Genomic DNA, 13,691 nt, shown 5'->3' on the forward strand with positions numbered 1-13,691 from the left:
CTCTGGGGACAAGGGAATTTAACATATGGAAATTGAACATGGTGAGTCTGTATAGCGTCAAGGGGAATTGAACATGGTGGGACTGTCTAGGGACAATGATGGTAGAGGGTCAAACACAACAGAGACAGAGACATACATACACTAGTACAAGCGTGAGATTTATATATAAAGCATTACCAAGACCTGAAATCTTGCTGGGGTGTTCAAAAATTTGCATATTTGTAATGATGCTATAAATAGCTATAATCAAGGAAATGTTCAACGACAAAATGGATGTGACTAAAAGTAACGCTAAAATGACGAAATTGTCCCAGAATTTAAAGGAAAATAAACATATCCCCGAAAATTAAGTTACAATGGTTTAGACTAAAATGGATAAAATTAGTAACTACTTACAATATCAACTTGTGTGACGATCGTGGATAAACACCCATGTATCTATTTATAGCTATAATCCGCTAAAATTCATATGAAATCCCACTATCTATTTATACTACAACTTGTGGGTTATTCCTTTGGAAAATCCCACTATCTTTTTATAGCCTCAGCTTGAGTGACGTTCCTGTTTATGAACTCTAGTACATATGTATAGCTACAACCTATGGAAATCCCCAAGTCCATATTTATAGTCTCGAAATTTCCAGCGTCAGTGACGTCACTGTACTGAACACTAGGGGATAAATGTCAACAGTGTTGCAAGTGGCTGACCTGAATACACGCTACTGCAGGTAGGTAGGTAGAGTGCATCTGATAGGGATAAAGTGAGTTTTTATAGGGACAAACAGAGACCAATACACACACACCCACACACACACAACGTACGCGCGCACACACACACACACACACACACACACACACACGCAGGGAAGAGGAAAAAACAAACCCCAAATATACTATCAACACAGAAGGGAGATAATACAAACCCCAAATAAACTATCCACACAAACGTACGCGAACGCATACAAACCCCAAATATACTATCAACACAGAAGGGAGATAATATAAACCCCAAATAAACTATCCACACAAACGTACGCGAACGCATACAAACCCCAAATAAACTATCCACACAAACGTACGCGAACGCATACAAACCCCAAATATACTATCAACACAGAGTGAAGAAGAAAAAGTTTTTTGAAAGCACCTAAGCCCTCACCTGCAATGACCAACTCTGCCAAACACCTACACCCCACCCCCCACTCCCAACACTACAAAACCCATTTAACCCGTTATTTTATGGCATCAGTGTGTGATTTAGGAAACATCAAGACACAAAATGATTTATGAATAGACTGACTATTGCTTACCGACTTGCATGCCTAAAGAGCGTGCGTGAAGGAAAACATCCTTCCATTTCAATTCTAACTAAAACATGATCCAGAGGGATAGAGAGAGGTGAAAGAGCACAATTTCATAAAGTGTGAGTAAAAACAAAACACGCCATCCTTATTATACAATGTCAAGACCAAGAGACACTTACGATTTCTTTCTGGTCTATTCTCTTTTAGAAGGTAGTATGAAATTTCACATCAGGGCCAACGCATCGGCTCACATTGTCAATTTTTCCATTTCCATGTCTTTACTGGTACAAGTTCTTCATCATCTTCAATTTCTTCTTCTTCTGAATCCCTCTTCTCTGTTTCGTCTTGTTTTTGTTTCTTCTCTTTTCTCGTAGGGCACTCTGAATTCCAGTGTCCTTTCTCCTGACAACGATATTAGGTATCTTGACTTTTGTCTCTCTTTCTTAGACGAAGCAGGTATTCTGGAGACAAATACCCATTTACCTTTGCAGATATAGCAAACTTCATTAGCACTTACACACTTTCATATGACTCTCATCAAATCAACGACCAAAAGAGTACGTTTTGTTGCCACTTTCGCATGTGAATTATGCTTTCGTATGACTTTTAGCAAATATTTGACCAGCAGGTCGATCTGTGCTGACTCTTCCATCTTCTTGATCGTTTGAGAGCGGAATGAATACTCTGACGCTAAGACACTCTCCTTATATACAGGGACCTGCTGCGTATGAAACCTAGTCAAAAGTAATTTTGCAATAAGATGAAACGATTTCTATTGAGGAAGTAAAAAGCAATGATGTACCGTATCGCCTCACACAAAACCTGAAGTGTTAGTTCAAATCCGTGTCAGCGATTTCGAAGACGACATAACGGCTTTAATCAATGCTCTCCAATTATGCCACAAAACCACGAGTCCTGATTCACGACAAAAGAAATTTCGTTCGGTCCATAAAAAATAGTATCACATCTGAGAAACGCAAAAACGAACTTCCAGAAAACTGAGAACGACGGCTTACACCTACAACGTAAATGTATGAGTTCAAGTAGTGCGTAAAACTTAGTCAAATTAAATTTTTATAGTCAAGACGAAACGATCTCTTTTCGAACAAGAAAGCAGACACCAAGCGACAATGGCGATCCGTGTCACACAACACTTTTCAAAATGTATATTATCAGAGGTTTGTTCTAGCGATCTGCACGATTAAATTAAATGTTGATGTATTGTGCAATAAGACGGACACAATTTCCATGGGATCGCCCATGGTACGATTGTTCGTGCATTAGTTTAATTTTTTAAAATATTTTTTTATATAAATCGCCTATAGGATAGACCCAGTAAAGCATGGCCATTCTCGTTACTGTCTGAATAGCTACTCAAGTCAATTCGAAGCGAACGCGGTAAGAAAATAGGCATAGCCAATGAAATGGCCTACAACGGGTGATGCATTGTTTTGTTCTAGGACTGTGTGGCATAATAATCCCTATGTTCTTGCGTTGTTACCATTACAGTGCAGACAGACTGAAATGTAAACTTACAAGCCCTCTTTGTGTGTGTTGTACCATTTCCTCTTACCACATCAAAATACTGAGTGTCACAGTATTGGTTCGCGTTTTCAAGCTGACCATTTTTTTATATCTCATTTAAACATTTCGACATAAACACTCACACTCACATCGGTAGAGTCAGAACAGACGTGTCACAGTATTGAGGGGCATGTTATATTTTTCTTTCAAACTAATAAATTTGTGGCTTGTATGAAGTAAAGAACCGAAAGTACAGTGAAACTCAAGGATGATGACCCAATCTGTCTGTCTATTGATGCGTGTATTTACTTAAGAAGAAATATGACCTCTAAAACACAGAGAGATACGGCAAGCATGATTAGATTAAACACAGCGATGTTTTCCTTCACGCCCGTGTAATTTAGAGTTTCAATCGTCTTTGAAGACAAACTTGGTCTCCTTTTGTAGGGCTTGAAATAATAAAAAAAACTGAAAAATCTTAAGCACTTTGCTATAGATAATTTCATCAACAGACTAAACAACATAAATACCGTTACAACAATAGAAAGCCTTAAATCTTCTATCAAAAAGAAATACATGAAAAAAATTAAAGATTAACGATAACTAACCAATGAAACCGAATTTAACAAAGGCAATGACATGTGAAGAAATGCCTCTCACTTTGGAAAGGTAGGCGAATGTACTCTGTCATGCACCATCAACTTGAAAAAAATTATAAACAGAGAGAAACCTGAATTCAAAATTCAGTTGTTTTTTCTTCAAAATTGTTTCGTTTCTTTTTTCTTTTTTTGGAACAAATCTAAGCACTAATATAGAGTGGGAAAGGGAAAATGCACATACAAGCTTTGATATTTCTGAAAAAATGAGGGGATATTCCTTACGTTCATAACCACCTATATATGCTTGGACTTGTCTGTGATTTATCCACGAAACAAGATGTACATATTTCTGGTCAAGCTGCAAGTGTGTGCGTGTTTTTGAAAATGGTAAAAATGGGATATACAGTTTTCTCGTGAAGAGTCTGTGCAAGTGTCAAAAGCCAAAGTTATATAAGTTTTGTATTTTGTACGGCTTGTAAAGATTTCCACTTTAGAAAATGTGAAGTATCACAAGTTATTATCACAAACAGAAGTGGAACATAGGGGCTTGCAAGAAAGAATATAACCCAGACAGTTGGTGTCATCAAGAGTGCTAGAGACGTTACCCGAACTTGCTTGCCTGCTTACTTGAATTAAAGTGATTTTCGCTCTAATGGAGCATGTATCACTGGTTTAATAATGCACCGCGTGATTTTTAATTACTCCTGGGGAAGGAAAGAGAGCCTCATCACCCAGGCTTTTATGTACTCACAGACTACTTTTAAATTTAGCCACTCAGGTGTAGGACTAACTAATCCTTAACAACCTGACTGAAAGGCTTTAAACATGAGTGGGAATAGTCTCACCACACACTCATTTTTTCTGCCCGAGCGTGGTAAAAGAGGAAAAAGGTGCTCAAAAAGACAGCCATGGGTGTTAAGTACTCAACAAAACGCTAGCCCGTACTTATTTCAAATCAAGTCGTGTCACCAAAAAAGACGACGTGTACGACATCAAAGGCATTGTCAAACGCAGAAACCGTAAAGTGGGCAAACGACGTCTCAAAGAAGTCAAAGTACGTTGGAAAGGATATCCACCCAGTTTTCATTCTTGCATCGACGCTTCGCACTATAAAAAGAAGTGACCATCATGCCCTTTCACACAGATTCAGCTACTGAGATCACTCCGTCACCCAATTCTTCTCTGCAAGGTTTACAAACACAACCCTTGTGGGTGTGGTATGGAAAACGTGTGCCTAAAACGCAAATCGTCTTTTTCTGCCAAACCTTCGTGGTGTATTGTGTCATCGGTGCAGCCATTGCCAATTTGAGTTTGCAACAAGGAGACAAACACTTGTGGACCATTGTATTGAGCAGTTACATCGGTTACCTGCTTCCTAATCCCTCCCTGAAATTCTCCTCGAACGGGAACAACGGGAACCTTGTGTCCAGTGTCAGTGCCAGTCACCACTCCAACAACAACCCCATTTTGGGCGGAGACACTCCTCTAACTTCCAGTATCGCCTCGGAGAGCCACAAAACTCTGGAATTATGAGCAATAACAACCAATTTTACTTAACCTTACCCAGTGACAGTTCCATGGAGGTGTTTCCCAAGAACACGTTGTGCTGTTACACGGTCAAATTACCTCAGACCATCCAGTTAGATCACGAAGCCCATTGGGAAGTGGCTTTAGTGGAAATCATTCACCCAACACAAATCAAAAACATCACCGAAAAGCAAACTACTTTCGAGGTGGAAATCCTGAATGCCCAATTGGAGGAAGGAATCAACAAAATCGGGTTTTTAGGAGACACAAGACCAGCCAGCAATCCAGCCTTCATTATCTACACCTTGAAAATTCCTTCAGGTTATTATTTTAGTGGTGAACATTTGGTGGACACTATTGCGGACAGGTTCAACTTAGCCTTTGGCAAAGCACTGAACAGAGCCAAAAAAAGTGTGAAGATTGAGTACCATAAAGTGGCTCATCGTCTCGTGATCAAATTTCAAGATACGGACACATTGTCCCTCAGGTTCAATGGTAGTTTGTTTGAAATTTTGGGTGGACATGCAGAAATGGTCGCAAACAATTTGAGCCCCAAGATCAAAAGTAACATGGATTTTTACAGAGCTTTTGGAAACCCGGTAGAACTGAACCAAGGACTTAATTTGATCTTTGTGTATTCCGATGTGGTGGAGTACAACGTGGTGGGACACACCTCTGTTCCGTTACTGCGTGTCATTCCTTTCAAAGTGGATAATACCACAAACAATGACCAGGAAGGTGCAAACACCTATCACGTACACCGTGAATTTGTACATCCTCACTATTTGCCCGTCAGTAAGTCGTATTTAGACACTGTCAACATTGCTATAAAAGGAGATCTGGGACAAAATATTCCATTCTCCAAAGGGAAAGTTACAGTGAAACTCCATTTTCGAAAACGGTTCTCTAACGAATTGTAAGTCAAGACAGCGAGGAGGGACATTTTCACCCTATAAAATCCGGCCAGATATGTGTGGAATTTCAGTTTGCAGAAAATCTACGCGCAGATAATACGGTGAACGTCATCCTGTATGCTGAATTGGACAATACGATATAAACCAACAGTTTGAGAGAAGTCATTCTACACTATTAGAAGTCATGGACGACTTTTATCAATGTTTGTATAGTAGGGATTCTTTGGACATGGAATGTGAAGATCCTGAGGAAGGAGAACCCCAAGACAAAGACGAAGAAGTCATCATGATGAAGTCTAGATGGCCAGAACAAGAATCACATTTAGTTTCCTGTTATGCTATAGTCTTGACAGAAAAAAAATTAAGGAATTGATCAAGAAAGATTGCTATGGATGTCATAACGATCATCCCAGTGAAATTTAACACGATAAATGCCTGATGCTGAGTCAAGAAGAAAAATTGGACGAATATCTGGACGAAGCTTGGAGTCTCATCTCGGAAGAAGACGTGTTACAACAGTGGTATAAAGGCTTGCGTGAACATTATTGTCCTCCATTAAAAACTCAAGAGATCCATCGCATCGAAGCTCTGTTGGATCAGAGTTGGGAGACAAGACGATGAAACGGTTACTTGTCAGACATTTTCAAGCAAAAAGTCAGGATCGAATTGATCACTTATCATTACCTGTGAAGAAGAAAAAAACAAAAAATGGATGCCTGAGAACTTTATTACCTTTTGAACCACAGTTCGTATACGGCTTCTTGGAATCCTGTCGTCTGTGCTAAAGATGAACTCCCTCATGTACACCTCAAAACCATCAAGCTTATGTGATCAACACGGACGACAGTCATCTCCCAGGAACCCACTGGGTAGCCGTCTACTTTCCTCAAGAAGGATGTGTGGAATATTTTGATTCCTATGGACTTCCCCCTTTGGAAGACGATATCATTGACTTTATGAGAAGAAATGCTCAGACCACACGATTCAATAATGTGAAATAACAAGGCACAGATTCCTTGGTGTGTGGACAGTACTGTGTGTAATTTCTGCATCATCGCAGCCTGGGCTATTCCTTAGAACATTTAGTGACTCATTTTGATCCTCGTCATTCTTCTAGAAACGATGTGAAAGTACATCGATGGTTTTGTGACCAGTATGCTTATCTTTTGTCTCTAACTAGGAAACGTAGTGTCCATCAATGACCTAATGAGTTCCAACAGTGGAAATCACAATTTCATTCACAACGTTGTCAGCCCTGTCCAAAATAATGTGTTAGTTGAAAAAAATGTTTGGTATTTGAAAAAAATGTTTGATGTTATATTGTTGGATTATTGTTAAAAAAAATGTTAGAGTTGTTTGTTAGTATGAATAAAAAAAATGTTGTGTTTTGAAAAAATGCCTTTGTGGTTTGTTTGGCTATAAGAATGTTGATTCATGCTCTTTGACTTCTCTCTATCCCTCCCATAACACTATTTGAACGTTCCGGCTAGAAAACCGTGTAGTAATGTTTTCCTTCACGTCCGCGCTTTGACCATAAAAACGGGTTAGTCTCCAGTCTGCCCATCCATTGTTAACTTATCTTCCTACGAAGATGTGCTGAAGATTAGCCAAGTTGAACGAAGCCTATGTGAATTTGCATAGGGTCATGACAAGTCTGATACCGAGACCTGAAGAGATAGACAATATCATAATGTTGAAAGTCACTGAAGACCTGAAAGAAGAACTCTTCAAGGAGGAATTCAAGAAGGAGAAAGAAGAATGGATGGAGAAGTACAGACTTCATAAACAGCAGAGAGAGCAGCAACAGCAGCAGCATGAACCTGACAGAGGCTTTGTCAACAGTTGTATCGACACCAAAGAGTTCTTCTTCTCTTTTCCGAAGAAGCAGACCTTATCCTGTGAGAAAGCCTGTCGTCAGAGGAGGCCGCCATCTTATAACCTAAGCTATCGCCATAGCTTCAAGTTCCAAAAAAAAAAAAAATTTCAGGGCTACCCCATACTCTCGAAAAGAAATAACATTCCATTGCCTATGATATGTTAGTCAGAAGAAAAATACAGAAGTGAGTCTATCAGCACATGATTTCTTTATCTTGGTTAGAAAGTGCGACTCTAAGTCCTTCGTTTCCGTCGCTTATCAAAATTTTAAAAATAGTAATGTTCTGTAAAAAGTGAGTGAGTGTTTCTTTTAGGTCTGTGCGTTTTTTTTTGTTGGTGATAATATGGATAATGTAAGTTCGGGTACAACGAAATTAAAAGAATTAGGCCCAGAACTCGGTACTACAGGCAATCTCAGCTGAAAGAACAACCACAACAACAATAACAGCGACAGACACAATAGCAGCGGATTTGAAACTATCTACCTCAACTAAAGAATTAGTATCAGAACCAGAAGAGGAAATTGAGGCGGTTGAGGAGGAGGGGGACGCTGACCCTCGTTGAGAAGTACACCGAAATGGGTCTAGATCAAGCACTGTATGACGTCAACAAAGCAGGGCAGTTTATTAGAGCCATACAATACGTTGCCTACAAATCTCTAGACACCTTTAAACCAAGACCTTCTCAATGGGGATTAGGGTCAGAGTTCTTCCCCAATTCTACCGACAAACCTACACTGGATACCCCCTCAGTCAACTGGTAGAAGCCGCTGCTTACATTGCCGCCCATCATGGCTACGCATTTCCTGATATCAAGAATCATGAGACTAGGAGTGCGGGAAAGAACGTGAAAGCAAAAGAGAGACGCGTTACCTTCTAACAGAAAAAAAAACCTTTTTTAGGGCTCCAAAAGATTGCATTTTATTAAATAGGGAACCATATTTGGCTTGGTATCCCTCCTTGACTAAACTATTCTCGAAACAAACTTGACCCATTGGAACGCCGCAACAAACTTAACTTTTTAAACCTAACAGTGACCAAACTGGTATATGTCTCTTAGACATAATAATTTAAATAAGATCAGTATGGCTATTTTTATGTACACTAAGTACTAATATTAGATAGATATGTTAGGAAGTAGGAAATTTAACAGACTCGTTAGATTTGAACTAATTGTACAAGTGGTTAACACATTATTGGTACTTTTTACTGTCCATTAGGAAAAACGGGACTTGATTTGAAATAAGTACGGACTAGCGTTTTGTTGAGTACTTAACACCCATGGCTGTCTTTTTGAGCACCTTTTTCCTCCTTTACCACGCTCGGACAGAAAAAATGAGTGTGTGGTGAGACTATTCCCACTCATGTTTGAAGCCTTTCAGTCAGGTTGTTAAGGACTAATTAGTCCTACACCTGAGTGGCTAAATTTAAAAGTAGTCTGTGAGTACATAAAAGCCTGGGAGATGAGGTTCTCTTTCCTTCCCCAGGAGTAATTAAAAATCACGCGGTGCGTTATTAAACCAGTGATATATGCTCCATTAGAGCGAAAATCACTTTAATTCAAGTAAGCAGGCAAGCAAGTTCGGGTACCGTCTCTAGCACTCTTGATGACACCAACTGTCTGGGTTATTTTCTTTCTTGCAAGCCCTTATGTTCACTTCTGTTTGTGATAATAACTTGTGATACTTCACATTTTCTAAAGTGGAAATCTTTACAAGCCGTACAAAATACAAAACTTATATGACTTTGGCTTTTGACACTTGCACAGACTCTTCACTTTATAAGTGTCACGAGAAAATTATATATCCCATTTTTACCATTTTCAAAAACACGCACACACTTGCAGCTTGACCAGAAATATGTACATCTTGTTTTGTGGATAAGTCACAGACAAGTCCAAGCATATATAGGTGGTTATGAACGTAAGGAATATCCCCTCATTTTTTCAGAAATATCAAAGCTTGTATGTGCATTTTCCCTTTTCCACTCTATATTAGTGCTTAGATTTGTTCCAAAAAAAAGAAAAAGGAAACGAAACAATTTTGAAGAAAAAGAAACAACTGAATTTTGAATTCAGGTTTCTCTCTGTTTATAATTTTTTTCAAGTTGATGGTGCATGACAGAGTACATTCGCCTACCTTTCCAAAGTGAGAGGCATTTCTTCACATGTCATTGCCTTTGTTAAATTCGGTTTCATTGGTTAGTTATCGTTAATCTTTAATTTTTTTCATGTATTTCTTTTTGATAGAAGATTTAAGGCTTTCTATTGTTGTAACGGTATTTATGTTGTTTAGTCTGTTGATGAAATTATCTATAGCAAAGTGCTTAAGATTTTTCAGTTTTTTTTATTATTTCAAGCCCTACAAAAGGAGACCAAGTTTGTCTTCAAAGACGATTGAAACTCTAAATTACACGGGCGTGAAGGAAAACATCGTTGTGTTTAATCTAATCATGCTTGCCGTATCTCTCTGTGTTTTAGAGGTCATATTTCTTCTTAAGTAAATACACGCATCAATAGACAGACAGATTGGGTCATCATCCTTGAGTTTCACTGTACTTTCGGTTCTTTACTTCATACAAGCCACAAATTTATTAGTTTGAAAGAAAAAGATAACATGCCCCTCAATACTGTGACACGTCTGTTCTGACTCTACCGATGTGAGTGTGAGTGTTTATGTCGAAATGTTTAAGTGAGATATAAAAAAATGGTCAGCTTGAAAACGCGAACCAATACTGTGACACTCAGTATTTTGATGTGGTAAGAGGAAATGGTACAACACACACAAAGAGGGCTTGTAAGTTCACATTTCAGTCTGTCTGCACTGTAATGGTAACAACGCAAGAACATAGGGATTATTATGCCACACAGTCCTAGAACAAAACAATGCATCACCCGTTGTAAGCCATTTCATTGGCTATACTTATTTTCTTACCGCGTTCGCTTCGAATTGACTTGAGTAGCTATTCAGACAGTGACGAGAATGGCCATGCTTTACTGGGTCTATCCTATAGGCGATTTATATAAAAAAATATTTTAAAAAATTAAACTAATGCACGAACAATCGTACCATGGGCGATCCCATGGAAATTGTGTCCGTCTTATTGCAAATTACATCAACATTTAATTTAACCGTGCAGATCGCTAGAACAAACCTCTGATAATATACATTTTGAAAAGTGTTGTGTGACACGGATCGCCATTGTCGCTTGGTGTCTGCTTTCTTCTTCGAAAAAAAGTCGTTTCGTCTTGACTATAAAAATTTAATTTGACTAAGTTTTACGCACTACTTGAACTCATACATTTACGTTGTAGGTGTAAGCCGTCGTTCTCAGTTTTCTGGAAGTTCGTTTTTGCGTTTCTCAGATGTGATACTATTTTTTATGGACCGAACGAAATTTCTTTTGTCGTGAATCAGGACTCGTGGTTTTGTGGCATAATTGGAGAGCATTGATTAAAGCCGTTATGTCGTCTTCGAAATCGCTGACACGGATTTGAACTAACACTTCAGGTTTTGTGTGAGGCGATACGGTACATCATTGCTTTTTACTTCCTCAATAGAAATCGTTTCATCTTATTGCAAAATTACTTTTGACTAGGTTTCATACGCAGCAGGTCCCTGTATATAAGGAGAGTGTCTTAGCGTCAGAGTATTCATTCCGCTCTCAAACGATCAAGAAGATGGAAGAGTCAGCACAGATCGACCTGCTGGTCAAATATTTGCTAAAAGTCATACGAAAGCATAATTCACATGCGAAAGTGGTAACAAAACGTACTCTTTTGGTCGTTGATTTGATGAGAGTCATATGAAAGTGTGTAAGTGCTAATGAAGTTTGCTATATCTGCAAAGGTAAATGGGTATTTGTCTCCAGAATACCTGCTTCGTCTAAGAAAGAGAGACAAAAGTCAAGATACCTAATATCGTTGTCAGGAGAAAGGACACTGGAATTCAGAGTGCCCTACGAGAAAAGAGAAGAAACAAAAACAAGACGAAACAGAGAAGAGGGATTCAGAAGAAGAAGAAATTGAAGATGATGAAGAACTTGTACCAGTAAAGACATGGAAATGGAAAAATTGACAATGTGAGCCGATGCGTTGGCCCTGATGTGAAATTTCATACTACCTTCTAAAAGAGAATAGACCAGAAAGAAATCGTAAGTGTCTCTTGGTCTTGACATTGTATAATAAGGATGGCGTGTTTTGTTTTTACTCACACTTTATGAAATTGTGCTCTTTCACCTCTCTCTATCCCTCTGGATCATGTTTTAGTTAGAATTGAAATGGAAGGATGTTTTCCTTCACGCACGCTCTTTAGGCATGCAAGTCGGTAAGCAATAGTCAGTCTATTCATAAATCATTTTGTGTCTTGATGTTTCCTAAATCACACACTGATGCCATAAAATAACGGGTTAAATGGGTTTTGTAGTGTTGGGAGTGGGGGGTGGGGTGTAGGTGTTTGGCAGAGTTGGTCATTGCAGGTGAGGGCTTAGGTGCTTTCAAAAAACTTTTTCTTCTTCACTCTGTGTTGATAGTATATTTGGGGTTTGTATGCGTTCGCGTACGTTTGTGTGGATAGTTTATTTGGGGTTTGTATGCGTTCGCGTACGTTTGTGTGGATAGTTTATTTGGGGTTTATATTATCTCCCTTCTGTGTTGATAGTATATTTGGGGTTTGTATGCGTTCGCGTACGTTTGTGTGGATAGTTTATTTGGGGTTTGTATTATCTCCCTTCTGTGTTGATAGTATATTTGGGGTTTGTTTTTTCCTCTTCCCTGCGTGTGTGTGTGTGTGTGTGTGTGTGTGTGTGTGTGCGCGCGTACGTTGTGTGTGTGTGGGTGTGTGTGTATTGGTCTCTGTTTGTCCCTATAAAAACTCACTTTATCCCTATCAGATGCACTCTACCTACCTACCTGCAGTAGCGTGTATTCAGGTCAGCCACTTGCAACACTGTTGACATTTATCCCCTAGTGTTCAGTACAGTGACGTCACTGACGCTGGAAATTTCGAGACTATAAATATGGACTTGGGGATTTCCATAGGTTGTAGCTATACATATGTACTAGAGTTCATAAACAGGAACGTCACTCAAGCTGAGGCTATAAAAAGATAGTGGGATTTTCCAAAGGAATAACCCACAAGTTGTAGTATAAATAGATAGTGGGATTTCATATGGATTTTAGCGGATTATAGCTATAAATAGATACATGGGTGTTTATCCACGATCGTCACATAAGTTGATATTGTAAGTAGTTACTAATTTTATCCATTTTAGTCTAAACCATTGTAACTTAATTTTCGGGGATATGTTTATTTTCCTTTAAATTCTGGGACAATTTCGTCATTTTAGCGTTACTTTTAGTCACATCCATTTTGTCGTTGAACATTTCCTTGATTATAGCTATTTATAGCATCATTACAAATATGCAAATTTTTGAACACCCCAGCAAGATTTCAGGTCTTGGTAATGCTTTATATATAAATCTCACGCTTGTACTAGTGTATGTATGTCTCTGTCTCTGTTGTGTTTGACCCTCTACCATCATTGTCCCTAGACAGTCCCACCATGTTCAATTCCCCTTGACGCTATACAGACTCACCATGTTCAATTTCCATATGTTAAATTCCCTTGTCCCCAGAGTGACCCAGGGTTTTTTGCCCATGTTAAATTTCCATTGCCCATGTCAAAATTCCCTTGTCCCCAGAGTGACCCAGGCTTTTTTGCCCATGTTAAATTTCCATTGTCGCTAATCTTACCCAGGGTGGTTAATGTTAAATTTCCATTGTCGCTAATCTTACCCGGGGGGGGGGCTGTAATGCTAATTCCCATTGTCGCTAATCTCACCCCATTCACTACTCTTAATAATATAAACAAAATACACTAAAAGAAACAAAGTAAATGAATGTATGTCGTATTCCAAGCTAAATACACAAGCGCATATTCATCATTACA

This window comes from Sinohyriopsis cumingii, unplaced genomic scaffold, assembly GCF_028554795.1.
Source record: "Sinohyriopsis cumingii isolate HCF-2022 unplaced genomic scaffold, ASM2855479v2 utg003158l, whole genome shotgun sequence".
In the NCBI taxonomy this organism is placed as follows: Eukaryota; Metazoa; Mollusca; class Bivalvia; order Unionida; family Unionidae; genus Sinohyriopsis; species Sinohyriopsis cumingii.